General features: G+C 50.1%; 1 pseudogene; it reads left to right on the top strand.

Annotated features, from left to right (window-relative positions):
• Window positions 1–15115, top strand: part of LOC119309846 — a 34412-nt pseudogene that overhangs the window by 3056 nt on the left and 16241 nt on the right.

Raw genomic sequence — 15115 nt, 5'->3', positions numbered from 1 at the left:
CAGATCATGCTCGACCTCTGCGGCCCAAAGCTACGCGGGAACGCCCTCCTTGAGCTCTCCAAGGTCGTTTCCTCCTCCCCCCTCCTGCCGCGGAAAACCCCGCGCTCCCCGTCGAGGAAATTTCGCGTTTGTAGCTATCTGGAGGATGCTTAAGGGTCGGATTTGTGGTGGCGAATTGGAGGATCTGTATATGTCTTTTGGTGTCTGTTAAAGCTGCGACCTTGTGAAAGGATCGATATGGTTGACTAGAAGGGGGGGTGAATAGGCAACTAACAATTTTTAGACTTTTCTTTAACAAATTAAACCTTGCAACGAAATAGGTTGTCTAGATGTGCAACTACGTGAACAACCTATATGATGCAAAGACAACAAGCACACTAGCAAGCAATAGATACAACACAAGTAAGCTTGCAAAAGTAAAGGCACAAGATAACCAAGAGTGGAGCCGGTGGAGACGAGGATGTGTTACCGAAGTTCCTTCCTTTTAAGGGGAAGTACGTCTCCATTAGAGCGGTGTGGAGGCACAATGCTCCCCAAGAAGCCACTAGGGCCACCGTAATCTCCTCACGCCCTCACACAATGCGAGATGCCATGATTCCACTATTGGTGCCCTTGAAGGCGGCGACCGAACCTTTACAAACAAGATTGGGGCTATCTCCACAACACTTGGAGGCTCCCAACAACACCACAAAGCTTCACCACAATGGAGTATGGCTTCGAGGTGACCTCAACTGTCTAGGGTGCTCAACACCCAAGACTAACAAGATCCGCTAGGGATAAGTGGGGGGGGGGAATCAAATTTCTCTTGGTGGAAGTGTAGATCTGGGCCTTCTCAACCAATCCCGAGCAAATCAACAAGTTTGATTGGCTAGGGAGAGAGATCGGGCGAAAATGGATCTTGGAGCAACAATGGAGCTTTTGGGGGAAAGAGGTAAGTCAACTTGGAGGAAGAAGACACCTTTATATAGTGGGGGAACCAATCCAACCGTTACCCCACTGAACAACCACGCACAGAGCGGTACTACCGCTTGGGCAGGGCGGTACTACCGCTGAGGGCGGTACTACCGCTCTCACCCAGCGGTACTGCCGCGCTGGTGAGGAGGTCAGAGACCCAGCCCCAGAGCGGTACTACCGTGGGAGTAGGCGCGGTACTACCGCTTGGAGCGGTACTACCGCCCCTACTACCGCACTTAGTACCGTAAAAACCGACACGAAAAACATCGGTCGAGAATCGAAGCGGTACTAGCGCGGAACTGCTGTGGTACTACGGCCGAAGACCTCAAGCGGTACTACCGCTCGGGGAGCGGTACTATCGCTCCGGGAGCGGTACTACCGCTTGAGTGCTTCGGCGGTACTACCGCTGAAGACCATGGTACTACCGCTGGGGTAGGTCAGGGCAGGGACAAAGAAGGAAAGGCTGCTCCATCGAAGCGGGAAGGAAGACATTGGGTGTGAAACGGATGTGTACATGTTGATTCCACCCTAGCCTTACCAAAGCGGATCCCCTCTTGATAGTACGGTGACTCCTACGAAACTAGTCCACCAACAGAGAGACGAAGGAGCTACACCGTCTTGAATGACACACTGAGGGGAGGAAATCGTCTCGTGCCAATGGATGAATCTCTGAAAGAACTTAACACACACGATTAGTCCGCAAAAGCATTGCCATCAATCACCAAAACATCTTGGGGATAAATATGCCCTTACAATCTCCCCCTTTTTGGTGGACTGATGACAATACGGGATTTGCACAATATGAGAGATATAGAACAAGGGCAAAAACCCCAACGTCCTAAAATGTAGATGAGCTCCCCCTAGATGTGTGCTATCTAGGATAAGTGCTTTGGACTGCACGACACACATACTAGGATCAACGCTCCCCCTACATTTAAGAGACCAACCACCTAAGCGGGGAAAAGAGAGAGCAAAGATAACTTAACAGGATAAGCATGCAACTCATAAGCTAGATATAGACATAGATAATGATACTGGAAAGATAAGGTAGCATACGTCTCACACCATATGACTCGAACAGGGTCTCACTGACAACTTGAACTTAGGTCTCACTGACAAACCAAACAAAGCAAATGCGAGGAAAACACGAACACAAGAGACGGAAGACACAAAGCACAAATCCCTAAACTCTATCCCCCTTTGGCATCGAGACACCAAAAAGGAGAGGGGGTGTTGCTACGGCTCTAGGTGAGAGCAAACGAGGGACACACACATCAGAGCTCAGCGGGATCATCGGTGCCACCGTCATCAGTCTGGAAGTGCTCGGCATCAGAATCGGTCCACGGGCAGTGCTGCTGAATCCACTCCTCCTCCTCAGTAAGCTGGTCCTCAGACCCACTGATAACTGTAGCACCCAACTGACGCATGAGCTCCTTGTGGCGACCTCGGGCCTTCTTCTCAGCCACATGAGTCATGTACTAACCGTGAGACTCCATGCAGAACAACTTCTTCATCTTGAGCTTGAGCTTCTTTGCCCAAGAGGGCTCTACCTCAGAAGGCACGTAGTCATCATCATCATCCTCAGCCCCAGTCTCCTCCTCGATCTCCATGGCAGTAGCAGACGAAGGAACTCCAGTCCTAGGGGCCTGAGTGCCCCAGTTATCCTTCTTCCTCAGATGCTTGACATCGTGAGAGACCAACTCTCCAGTCTCCAGTAACACCTGGGGATAGACACGATCCCAAGCCTTCTCAATGAGCAGCATGATGAACGGACCATAAATCGGGCACTTGCGCTCGGAGATAGCAGATAGCAGCTCAGACCACATAACATGAGAGATATCCAAGGACTCTCCAATGTTCTGTCCCTTCTCACGCTGGCAGAAGAGAAGCATGTCCACGAGATAGGAGTGAACCTGGTCCAGATTCCCGATTTGAGGGAAAAGAGTCTCTCTAAAGATATGGTGAAGGATATCCAGATAGGCAGGCAGCTCATAGGTTTCCTTCTTCGTCTCAGGGTTGATCCTCAAAGTGCAGTAGGGCCATAGAGCTATCTTGCGAGTGGCATTGGTGCGGCGGTGGGGGCGAAAGCCGACAGAAGACTCAAGACCTAGATCTTGCACCCCAATCAACTCCATGAAAGTTTTCCACTTGACTGAAAGCAACTTGCCATTGGTCATCCAAGTCAGTGTCATGTCCTCATCAGTCCCAAGGTGAACCGTGGCATAGAATTGTGCCACTATATCAGCATCATAGTCCTTGTTGAATTGCATGATCCCAAGAATGTTCAGTTGAGTGCACATCTGAAGAGCTTCACCAAAGTATTCAGGATCTTTCTCCATATGGTCGGTGTCGATGGAGTGTATGTTGACATAGAGATTCTTCTTGGCTTTGAGAACATCAAAGAAGATGGCAAACTGGAACCTGTTCCGGAACGGACGGTTGACCAAAGTGGGATCTTGGTCTACCTCATACGGGTTGCGGCGGCGCCTTGCCCAGAACTCCTTGGGCGGCATTTCTGGCACGGTTTTGCCTGGCTTTGGCTTGACCCCAGGCTTCTTCTGGAGTTGAGGTGGAGGTGGAGCACTTGAAGAACCTCTGGCAGGCTCGGTGGTGCGGTAGCGCTTGGACGTGGCACAACCGGGGTTGACACGACGAGCCTGATGCTCAGGAACCTCATCACCTGGAACCACACACAAGAACATGCAAACAACCAGAAAGAACGAGCATAAGCCACAAAACACGAGCAAAAAGGATCACTGAGAGGTAGGAATATGGTGGAAACTGGTAGAGGGCGGTAGTACCGTGACACGCGAGCGGTAGTACCGCTCTGGAGAGAGCGGTAGTGCCGCTCGAGGCGGGGAAATAGCAGGTTCCAACTGCCGTGGTCAGATCCGGTACTACCGTCCTACCAACTTCAAAAATACTCCAACCAAACACTAATCCACACTGTCTAGAAGCATTCTCCATCCTACTCAAGCCTAGATCTGGCCAAAAATCTAGAGATGCAACTGCTATTGCCCCTAAGACGCTAGATTGGAAATCTAGACAAAAGGAAACAGGGAACGGGGGCAATACCGGCATCCATGGCAAGAGGACAAGGTGGGGATCGACTCCATCGAAGGAAATGGAGAGGAGCGCCCCGAAGAGGGAGATCCGCCGGAGCCCTCCCGCGGCGCCGGTTGCTAAAGAGAGAGAGGAACAGAGCGAGGGGGCGAGGGAATGGGTATGGGGGAGAAGAAACTCCCCCTGCCCCTGATATAACCCCCTGCCCGCACCTCACAGCGATAGTACCGCGCTGGAGGGCGGTAGTACCGCTCGCCATCAGCGGTAGTACCGCTTCAGCAACCGCACGGCTTCTAGACCAACGACTAAAGCTCCAAAAATATGGAAATGAAGCCCAAGAGAAAGAGAAGACCAACAAGGCAACACACACACAAGCAACAGACCAGAAACCACTCAAACAAAAACAACCACACGAAACAGAGCGAGCTCTGTCCTCTCTCAAGAGGGGGCGGTGGCCGGAGCCACCTATGTTTGAGTCAATTGGTATGGCACCGCGAAGAATTATCCTTGGGCACATGACCAAAACTCGTCTTTGAAGCACAAGTACCATAAAAAATGGCTAATGTGAAAGAGTTGATCGATTTATGCATAATGGGGGGAGGGATAGTTCATTGAGAGAACAACACTCCCCCTATGTCCATGCCTACTTCTAAGCTAGACAACAAGTTGAGTGAGGTGGGGTGTGCAAGGGTTCAAGTCACATTGCTCGAATCAATGATATTTAGCTCATGCCTTAACTCGCGAAATCTTGCTTCATCCAAGGGCTTCGTGAAAATATCTGCAAGGTTATCATGAGTGTTGACATACTTGAGCTCGATCTCCCCTCGCCTAATGTGATCCCGGATGAAATGATACCGAATCTCAATATGCTTCGTCTTGAAGTGTTGCACCGGGTTGAGAGAAATCTTGATGGCACTTTCGTTGTCACACCAAAGAGGCACTTTGTCACAAATGACACCGTATTCCTTTAAAGTTTGCCTCATCCATAAAAGTTGTGCACAACAACTACCGGCCGCCACATATTCCGCTTCTGTGGACGAGAGAGATACACAACTTTGCTTTTTGGAAGACCAACTCACCAAAGAGCACCCAAGAAATTGGCACCCTCCGGAAGTGGACTTCCTATCCACTTTGTCTCCCGCCCAATCGGAATCCGTAAATCCTTCAAGCTTGAAGTCCGCCCCTCTTGGGTACCATAAGCCAAAGTTTGGGGTACGAGCCAAATATCCAAAGATTCGCTTGACCGCCACATAGTGACTTTCCTTCGGTGCGGCTTGAAACCGTGCACACATCCCCACACTCAACATGATATCCGGTCTAGATGCACAAAGGTAAAGCAAGGAGCCAATCATGGAGCGATATACCTTTTGATCCACCGCTTTACCATTGGGATCAATGTCAAGTTGGCACTTGGTGGGCAATTGAGTAGTAGCCGGCTTGACATCATTTCGCTTGAATCTTTTTAGCATGTCTTGAGTGTATTTGGCTTGGTTGATGAAGGTTCCTTCTCTTCTTTGTTTAATGTCAAAACCAAGGAAGAACTTCAACTCTCCCATTGAAGACATCTGGAACTTGGAGGTCATGAGAGCGGCAAATTCCTCATTGAAAGCTTTGTTAGGGGAACCAAAGATAATGTCATCAACATATAGTTGGCATACAAACAACTCCCCTTTGACCTTCTTAGTAAAAAGAGTGGGATCGCGTAGCCCCACTTCAAATCCACGATCTTGTAACAACTCGGTAAGGTGGTCATACCACGCACGTGGGGCTTGTTTAAGGCCATAGAGTGCCTTATCGAGTTGATACACATGATCCGGGAAGTAAGGATCCTCGAACCCGGGGGGTTGCTTGACATAGACCAACTCATTAATAGGACCATTAAGGAAAGCACTTTTCACATCCATTTGTTGCAACTTAAAGTTGTGATGGGAAGCATAAGCAATCAACAAACGTATGGATTCAAGACGAGCAAAGGGAGCAAAGGTTTCACCATATTCGATACCCTCGACTTGGGAGTATCCTTGTGCTACCAATCTTGCCTTGTTGCGGATGATGTTCCCATGAGCATCTTGCTTGTTCTTGAAAATCCACTTGGTTCCAATGATGTTGTGGTCCCCCGATGGCCTTGGCACCAATCTCCACACTTTGTTGTACTCGAAGTTGTTGAGTTCTTCATGCATGGCATTGAGCCAATCCGAGTCTTCGAGCGCCTCATAGACCTTTTGGGGTTCAACACAAGAGACAAACGCGTGATTTTCACAATAGTTTGCTAATTGTCTACGAGTGCTTACCCCCTTTCTTAGGCTTCCAACCACATTTTCCATGAGATGGCCTTGGGTGGTGAGCTTGGAAGCAATCTTCGCGGCACGACGCTCTAATTCCTCCTCGGATGTGGAAGGAGGAGGGTTAACTTGATTATCTTGAGCACCGTCTTGAGCTTGTTCTTGATCTTGAGCTTGCTCATGATCTTGAACTTGCTCGAGGGGGAGAACTTGACCTTGGGCATAATTTAGATGTTCACCACCATCTTGAGGTTGATCTTGCCTTTGGTCTTGTTCATGAGGTTGAGGACCTTCACTTTGTTCTTCGGAAGCGTGTGGGTCTTGGGGAGGTGATGGCTCCACTTGAGTGGAGCATTGTCCTTCTCCTTCGGCCACAAGGGGTTCCTCAATGGGTAGAATATGACCAATACCCATTCTTCTTATGGCTTGGGGAGGAATTTCATCACCTACAACACAAGTACCATTTTGCTCCACTTGGGAGCCGTTATTTTCGTCAAACTCCACGTTACACGTCTCCTCAATGAGTCCGGTGGGCTTGTTGAGAACACGGTCAGCATGAGAGTTTGTAGCATCACCAACAAATATGCCCTCATGAGCTCTAGCCTCAAATTTAGACAAACGAACACCTTTCTTGAGAATGAAACACTTACAACCGAACACCCGAAATACTTGAGGTTGGGCTTGTTGCCGGTGAGTATCTCATAAGGAGTCTTGTTCAAGCCTTTGCGGAGATAGAGCCGATTGGATGCATGACAAGCGGTGTTGATGGCTTCGGCCCAAAAGTTGTATGGAGACTTGAACTCCGCCATCATGGTCCTAGCCGCATCCATCAACGTCCGGTTCTTCCTCTCCGCCACACCATTTTGTTGAGGGGTATATGGAGCAGCATATTGGTGCTTCATCCCCTCGTCACTAAGAAACTCATCCAAGGTGTAGTTCTTGAACTCGGTGCCTGTTGGGGATATTACCACTAGGCGTAAACCGACCTACTTGGGCCGGGTTAACTTCATTAGTGGCGTAAACAGATGAAAGCCCAAGGCCTGTAGTCGGTTAGAGCATGTAGCCGCAAACCGGCTTGATGTATGACTTGTATTGTAAGTAAGGAATAGGGAGATACCAACCGGAATACGAGTATGAACCGGTTAGGACTCTATGGACCGACGGGCGTCACCCGTGTATATAAGGGGACGACCCGGTGGCGGTTCAGGACAGAGACAACCACAACTCAAGCCTAGGCGAAGCTTGTTTGCTCCCTAGCCATCGAGATCATATCAATTCCATCACAACTAGACGTAGGCTTTTACCTTCATCGAAGGGGCCGAACTAGTATAAAACCCTCGTGTCTTTGTGTCCGTTTTAACCCCTTCAAGTAAACTCGTAGCGATGGCTCCACGACTAAGTCCTTTCACTAGGACATCTGTCGTGACAAATCCACGACAGTTGGCGCCCACCGTGGGGCTATCGCACGATGGTTTGACGATCTTGGAGGGCAAGCTCAAGGGACTCGAAGGCTATGTTGTGGGCCGGATAACCAAGAGTCATCGGGGCAGGATCTACATCGACGACGCAGGATGGGGTCCCGAGGCCGATTCGATCGAGTACGGGTACCGGGTCCCCTTTGGTGGCATACACGTTTTCATTGGCAAAATCGGTGAGCCTGGGCCTGAGCCGGACATCTGCACCAACCCCATCGAGACGGCTCAGTGTGCGAGATCTACCTGGGCTAAACCGGTCGTGAAGCGTGTCTTCGTTGGAGTCGTCCACGAAGGAGAGCGTGAGGACGAATCAGAACACGGTAGTGAGACCGTCGTCTATTCTGATGACGAGTCCTGGACCGGAGAGACCGAATTGCTATACCAGTTGCAAGACGACCAGATTAGGGGTTGTTCCGATGGCGACAGTATTCCGGACCCCCCGGGCCAGGTCAACCGGGTTGGAATATTCATGGCCGGCACACAGGCGGCGGATCACTCTTCGACCGCCGCAGCAATGCTTTCCGGATCAGCAGCAGCAGGGTCTGGAGGCCGTATGCACCCGCCGGTTCAAGTTCTATCTGAGTTGTTTGATGCACTAGCCGCGCTTATGGCAGAGGACAATCTGGCGGATCAGGAGGCCCATAATGCAAAAATTGCGAAGGTGAGAGAGCAGATCGTGCAAGCCAAAGCGGATCTGGCAGCAGAAAAAGACCGGATGGCAACAGAGCGGGCCGCTTTGGACGCCCAGGCCTATAAACTCATGCTTGACCAGAACGCATCACAGGAGGTTTTGAAGCGGAAGCACAGATCACGCCTGCCGTTAGGGTTTGACCCCCGAAATCTCTTTCGCACTCCAGGAGCTGGACCCAGTAATCCGCCGCAGTACCTGGAGACAAACCGGATTGAGGCACCAGGGCCAGGGGCGACGGGCCAACCTCGCCTGATGGAACCTCCTCACCAAAACATTGCGGTTCCTCTGCCAGTCCAGACGCCCCCGGGTCATTATTCGAATCCTATGGACAACCTTGTTGCGGCCGCTGCACGGTTAGAGGCCATCCCAGTCGAAGGGGATTCTCCGCAAGCGATAGAAACGCGCCGGGTTAAGGAGCTTCTCCGGACTGCGCTGATTCAGCAGGAGGCATACTCGTACAACCTTGATCGGATTCATTCTATGCCCCGTCCGAGCCAGAGCTATAGCAGGCGCATGGATGAACCGGCCATATCAAGCAATGCGCGAGGCCGTGAAACGGCCCGTGGTAATGACCCGGCAGGTGGTGTTGGCGATGCTCGGGATGTGGTGGACCGGGCCCGGGCACAAAGGGAGGCCGAGTTAGCAGCACAGGACAATGCGGGCCAACTTACACCGGTTCGTTCTACAACCTTTGCCGGACCAGGAATCACATCCGCTTTGGGAGTGCCTTGCTTAATCCCAGCTTTACGTAATGTGCGCCTGCCCAAAGATTTCAAGGGTCCACGCAAGGTGCCGAATTACACCGCTGATTTACCCCCTGAAGCATGGGTAGAGAGTTATGAGATGGCCATGGAAATGCTGGACGTGGATGAGGCCGCATGTGCAAAATATTTCACCATGATGCTCGAGGGCACGGCTCGTACTTGGTTAAAGAGCCTACCACCCAATTCTATCAGCTCATGGGCCCAGTTGCGGGCCCGGTTTATACAGAATTTCAAGGATATCTGTAAGCAGCCCAAGTCCATAGTAGATCTGGCGGCTTGTGTCCAGGAGGAAGGAGAATCAACGACCCGTTGGGTGCGCCGCGTTTCGGAAATTTTGCACTCATCTGACAGGATTAATGCCGACTCTGCGATCTTAACTCTAGAGGGCAACTGCCGGTTTGAGCCTCTAAAATTGAAGTTGGGACGCATGAAGCGGTTCTATAATGACATGGGAACCCTCATGGCTGCTTTAGTGAAGTATGCCGATTCGGACAGTACCAAGGATCCCGAGCCTAATGATGATGAAGCAGGGAAGGGAAAGAAGAACAACAACTCCAAACAACAGCAGTACAAACTAGCGGGTCATGGAAACGGAGGCAAGCGCAAAGCGGATGGCAGCATGGACTTTGTGGCCAACACTGATGCACATGACAGGGGGCAGCGGCGCAGAGGTAAAGCGGCAAATCGTAATGGGGCTCCCAATCCTAACGCAAGCCGTTTGAACTATTTGTTGAATCAGCCTTGCCCGAAGCACGGGACGAAGGAGGCGCCAGCTAACCATCTTTGGAAAGATTGTTATATCATGCAGGAGTTTAAAAACTCTAATGCCTTCCGGTATGACCATGGGTCAGGTGGCGGTTCAGGATCCAGTTTACACGGTCCGGGTCACGATGGAGCTTCCGGTTCAGGTTTCAATCAGGGCGGTCACAATAGCCAGAATAATCAGAACGGCCGGCAGCAGCAGCAGCAGCAGCAGTCAGGTTATCAGAGCCAGCCAAAGCAGTTGAGCAATGGGCAATATCATGTTTTCACAACTAGTTTGGATAAACGTGACCGAAAGCTCCACAGGCGAGCGGTGAATTCTGTTGAACCGGCCTTACCACGTTACTTGCGCTGGTCGGAGCAGCCTATCGTGTGGAGCAGAGAGGATCACCCGCCCCGGATTGATAATCCGGGCCAGCTAGCATTAGTGGTAGACCCTCAGGTGGGGGGTTATAAATTCACCAAGGTACTCATGGATGGAGGAAGCAGTATTAACATATTGTACTATGAGACATTTCGCCGCATGGGTTTAACAGACAAAGATCTCAGACCGTCGAATACGGTGTTCCATGGTGTGGTGCCTAGCAAATCTGCATATCCTATTGGTAAGATAGCCCTGGATGTGGCCTTTGGGGACGAGCACGACTCCCGGTCGGAAAAGCTAACATTTGAGGTGGTGAAGATCCGGAGCCCGTATCACGCCTTGTTTGGCCGGCCGGCTTACGCCAAGTTCATGGCGCGGCCTTGTTATATCTACTTGCAGCTCAAGATGCCGGGTTACAAGGGGACCATAACGGTTCATGGGAGCCGTAGGGTCGCTTTGGAATGTGAGGAAGGTGATGCGGCTTATGCAGAGTCAGTCTGTGCCATGGAGGAGTTGAAATATTATAAGGACAATGTTGATCCGGCGGATATGACCCCTTTGAAGAAGCCAACTACAGAGCATGATTCAGATCTGAAGTTCAAATCGGCAGTTGAGACCAAGCTTGTTGACTTCGTGCCCGGCGATTCGTCCAAGCAGTTCACCATCAGTGCCAACCTGGATCCCAAATAGGAAAGCGCGCTCATCGAGTTCATCCGTGAGAATCGGGACATTTTTGCATGGAAGCCGTCTGACATGCCAGGTGTACCGAGGGAACTCGCTGAGCACACTCTTAATGTGGATCCTAAGTATAAACCGGTGAAACAGTTCCTCCGCCGGTTTAACGAAGAAAGACGCAAAGCCATTGGAGAGGAAGTGGCCAGGCTTTTAGCAGCTGGTTTTATTATTGAGGTGTTCCATCCAGAGTGGCTTGCTAATCCGGTGCTGGTTCTTAAGAAAAACGGCACTTGGCGTATGTGTGTGGATTACACAGATCTTAACAAAGCCTGTCCGGCAGATCCTTTTGCCCTCCCCCGTATTGACCAGATCATTGATGCCACGGCGGGTTGTGAGCGTTTGAGTTTTTTGGATGCATACTCTGGATATCATCAGATCAAGATGGCGGTTAAGGACCAGGAGAAAACAGCATTTATTACTCCCTTTGGAGCCTTCTGCTATGTATCTATGCCCTTCGGGCTCAAGAGTGCCCAAGCCACCTATCAACGGTGTGTACAGAATTGCCTGCATGAGCAGATCGGCCGCAATGTGCACGCCTATGTGGATGATATTGTAGTAAAATCAAGACAGAAGGAGATGCTGGTGGATGATTTGAAGGAGACCTTTGACAACTTGCGAGCTTACAGGATGATGCTTAATCCGGCCAAGTGTGTTTTTGGTGTTCCGGCAGGCAAGTTACTGGGTTTCCTGGTGTCTAACAGAGGAATTGAGGCTAATCCGGAGAAGATTACGGCTATTACATCCCTAGCTAAACCGAAGTGTATCAACGATGTTCAGCGTTTGGCGGGCCGAATCGCTGCGCTGAGCCGGTTTATCAGCCGCCTCGGGGAGAAGGCTATCCCTTTGTACCAAATGCTGAGGAAGACAGACAATTTCGTCTGGAGTCCAGCTGCTGATGAGGCATTTGAGGACCTGAAGCGGCAGTTAGCCAATCCGCCTGTTCTTGCAGCTCCGGTCGACAAGGAGCCACTATTATTATACGTAGCGGCCAATGCCCGAGCAGTTAGCGTGGCTGTTGTGGTGGAACGCAAAGAGGCAGGCAAGGAATATCCGGTTCAGCGGCCGGTTTATTATATCAGCGAGGTGCTTATTGAATCCAAGCAGAGGTATCCGCATTGGCAGAAGCTGGTCTATGGTGTTTTTATGGCCAGTCGGAAGTTGAAGCAGTATTTTCAAGGGCACCCCATCACAGTGGTCAGTTCAGCTCCCTTGGGTGATATTATACAGAATCGGGAGGCGACTGGCCGGATTGCCAAGTGGGCTATAGAGCTTGGGCCACATGGACTGAAGTACGTGCCTCGGACGGCAGTGAAGTCTCAAGCACTTGTTGATTTCATCAATGACTGGACGGAGTTACAAGCACCAGAGGAGAAGCCCGATCACACATATTGGACTATTCATTTTGACGGGTCCAGGCAATTGGAAGGCTCGGGGGCTGGAGTCGTATTAACTTCCCCACGAGGTGATAAGTTTTGTTATGTTCTCCGCTTAATGTTCCCTTATACTAATAATGCAGCTGAGTACGAAGCTTTGCTCCATGGTCTCCGGATGGCTAAAGAGATGAATTTAAGCCGGGTTAAGTGCTTTGGTGACTCGGACTTAGTGGCTCAACAGGTGTCTGGCACTTGGGATTCTAAGGACCCGCTCATGGCTGCATATCGTCGGGAAGTGGATAATATTGCAGGATGTTTCAAGGGTTATCAAGTGGATCATGTGGACCGTCGGAAGAATGAAGCGGCGGATGCTTTAAGCCGGTTGGGTTCTCAGCGTAAACCGGTCCCGCCTAACGTCTTTTTGGACGTGTTGCACAACCCGCCAGTCAAGCTCCCAGGTGAGGTGGATTTGGTTATCCCTGACCCGGAGGCTCAATTGGTGGCAGCCCTGCGTGTTATTCCGGATTGGACAGTTCCTTATCTTGCATACATGAACCGGGGAGAGTTACCATAGGATGAGATTCTGGCCAGGCAGATAGTCCGGCGATCCAAGTCTATGACGATTGTCAATGGTGAATTACATCATTGCAGTGTATCAGGGGCGTTTCAATGTTGTGTTTCTCCTGAGGAAGGCTGTGAAATCTTAAGAGAAATCCATGAAGGGGATTGTGGACACCACGCCGGTTCAAAGTCTCTGGTGGCAAAGGCATTTCGTCACGGGTTCTACTGGCTGATAGCGCATGCTGATGCGGAGGACTTGGTTAAAAGGTGTGATGGATGTCAGAAATTTTCAAGGCGTGCTCATGTGCCAACTCAAGAATTGAGGATGATCCCAATAACATGGCCGTTTGCAACTTGGGGGCTGGATATGGTTGGGCCTTTTAAAAGATCCAAGGATAAGAAAACTCACCTTTTGGTGGCAGTTGACAAATTTACCAAGTGGGTTGAAGCGGAGCCTGTCAGCAAGTGTGATGCAGCACAAGGTGATTTTCCGGTTTGGTTTTCCACACAGTATCATTACTGACAATGGTACCAATTTATCTAAGGGCGCTATGAAGGAGTTCTATGAACGTGAGCACATCCGACTTGACGTGTCGTCAGTGGCACACCCCCAGTCCAATGGACAGGCAGAACGAGCTAATCAGGAAATCTTGCGAGGCATCAAACCCCGGCTTATGGTCCCATTGCAAAGAACACCAGGATGTTGGGTTGAAGAGCTACCATCTGTATTATGGAGTATCAATACTACGCCAAACCGGTCCATAGGATACACGCCATTTTTCATGGTCTATGGAGCGGAGGCAGTTCTCCCTAGTGACATCCGGCACGATTCGCCTCGTGTGGCAGCTTATGTTGAAGCAGACAATGAGACAACACGGCAAGACGCTTTGGACTTATTGGACGAGGAGCGTGATATAGCGGCTGCCCGTTCGGCGATTTACCAGCAAGATCTTCGTCGCTATCACAGTCGCCGGGTTAGAACCAGAACTTTTCAAGAAGGAGATTTGGTGCTTCGACTCATCCAAGATCAAACGGATATGCACAAGTTATCCCCACCTTGGGAGGGACCTTTCGTGGTCAGCAAGAATTTGCACAACGGGTCGTACTATCTGATTGATATTCGAGGGCATCAAGATTCACGTACATCAGAGGAGGAGACCAACAGGCCATGGAATATAGCTCATCTTCGGCCTTACTATACTTGAGCCATCGGCTCTATCTATGTACATATTATGACAATGTATATATTATCTTTGGTATATCAAACCGGAGCCTCAGCTAAAGCAGGGCCTCTGTCTTTCTCATCATGCGAGGTTACACGGAGTGGTTCTGTTTAAAGCGGCCTCCGGTTTACCCCTTGACATATGTTTTTTATATATCACTGGGGGCCTTGGTCGTGTCCGAACCAACGAACACCCTTTGATAGGCGACAGCCACCAGATCATTTGGGGACATGGTCAAGTCTGAACCAGTCACGCCTCTTGGTCGGCCTAAGGCCACAAAATCACTTGGGGGCATGGTCGAACCCGAACCATTGTCACGCCTCTTGATCTGGCATATATGCCACGAGTCATTTGGGGACCTGGCTGACTTGAATCATTGTCACTCCTATTGGGGGCCTTGATCTTGTCCGACCATGGTAATGCCATCTGAACAGCTCAGTATAGCATATTTTTTGCAAATGGTTTTTATCATTGCCTTTGCTTCCATGTTGTTTTCATGGTTTTTTCGTTCTTTGCTTTTGTTGGATTTCTTTTATGTCAACAAGCATATTTTTTCCGGTTCAGCCAATAATTTTTGATCCCCCTTTAAATCCGGAGGAGCCTGCCTGGTTTACCTTTTCCCTGTTAACATCATGGAGTAACCAGGGGGCTCGTATTAAGTCAGTACGGTTTGTACGGGAGCTACTTTCTCCCTTTTTGACGGTAATGGTTTATAAAACCACCGCTTCAAGCTTGGCTAAAGCCAGCTTTATGCTCAAACATGGCAGGTATTTATGTATCATCTATTTGTTATATTACTGATACACATATCAAGATCATAATCCGGCTGACGGTATAACCGCCACCGAAGTTCAAATTTTTCTGATTG

This window comes from Triticum dicoccoides, chromosome 5B (genome assembly GCF_002162155.2).
Source record: "Triticum dicoccoides isolate Atlit2015 ecotype Zavitan chromosome 5B, WEW_v2.0, whole genome shotgun sequence".
NCBI lineage: Eukaryota > Viridiplantae > Streptophyta > Magnoliopsida > Poales > Poaceae > Triticum > Triticum dicoccoides.
This window is presented reverse-complemented; position numbering and strand designations above follow the sequence as displayed.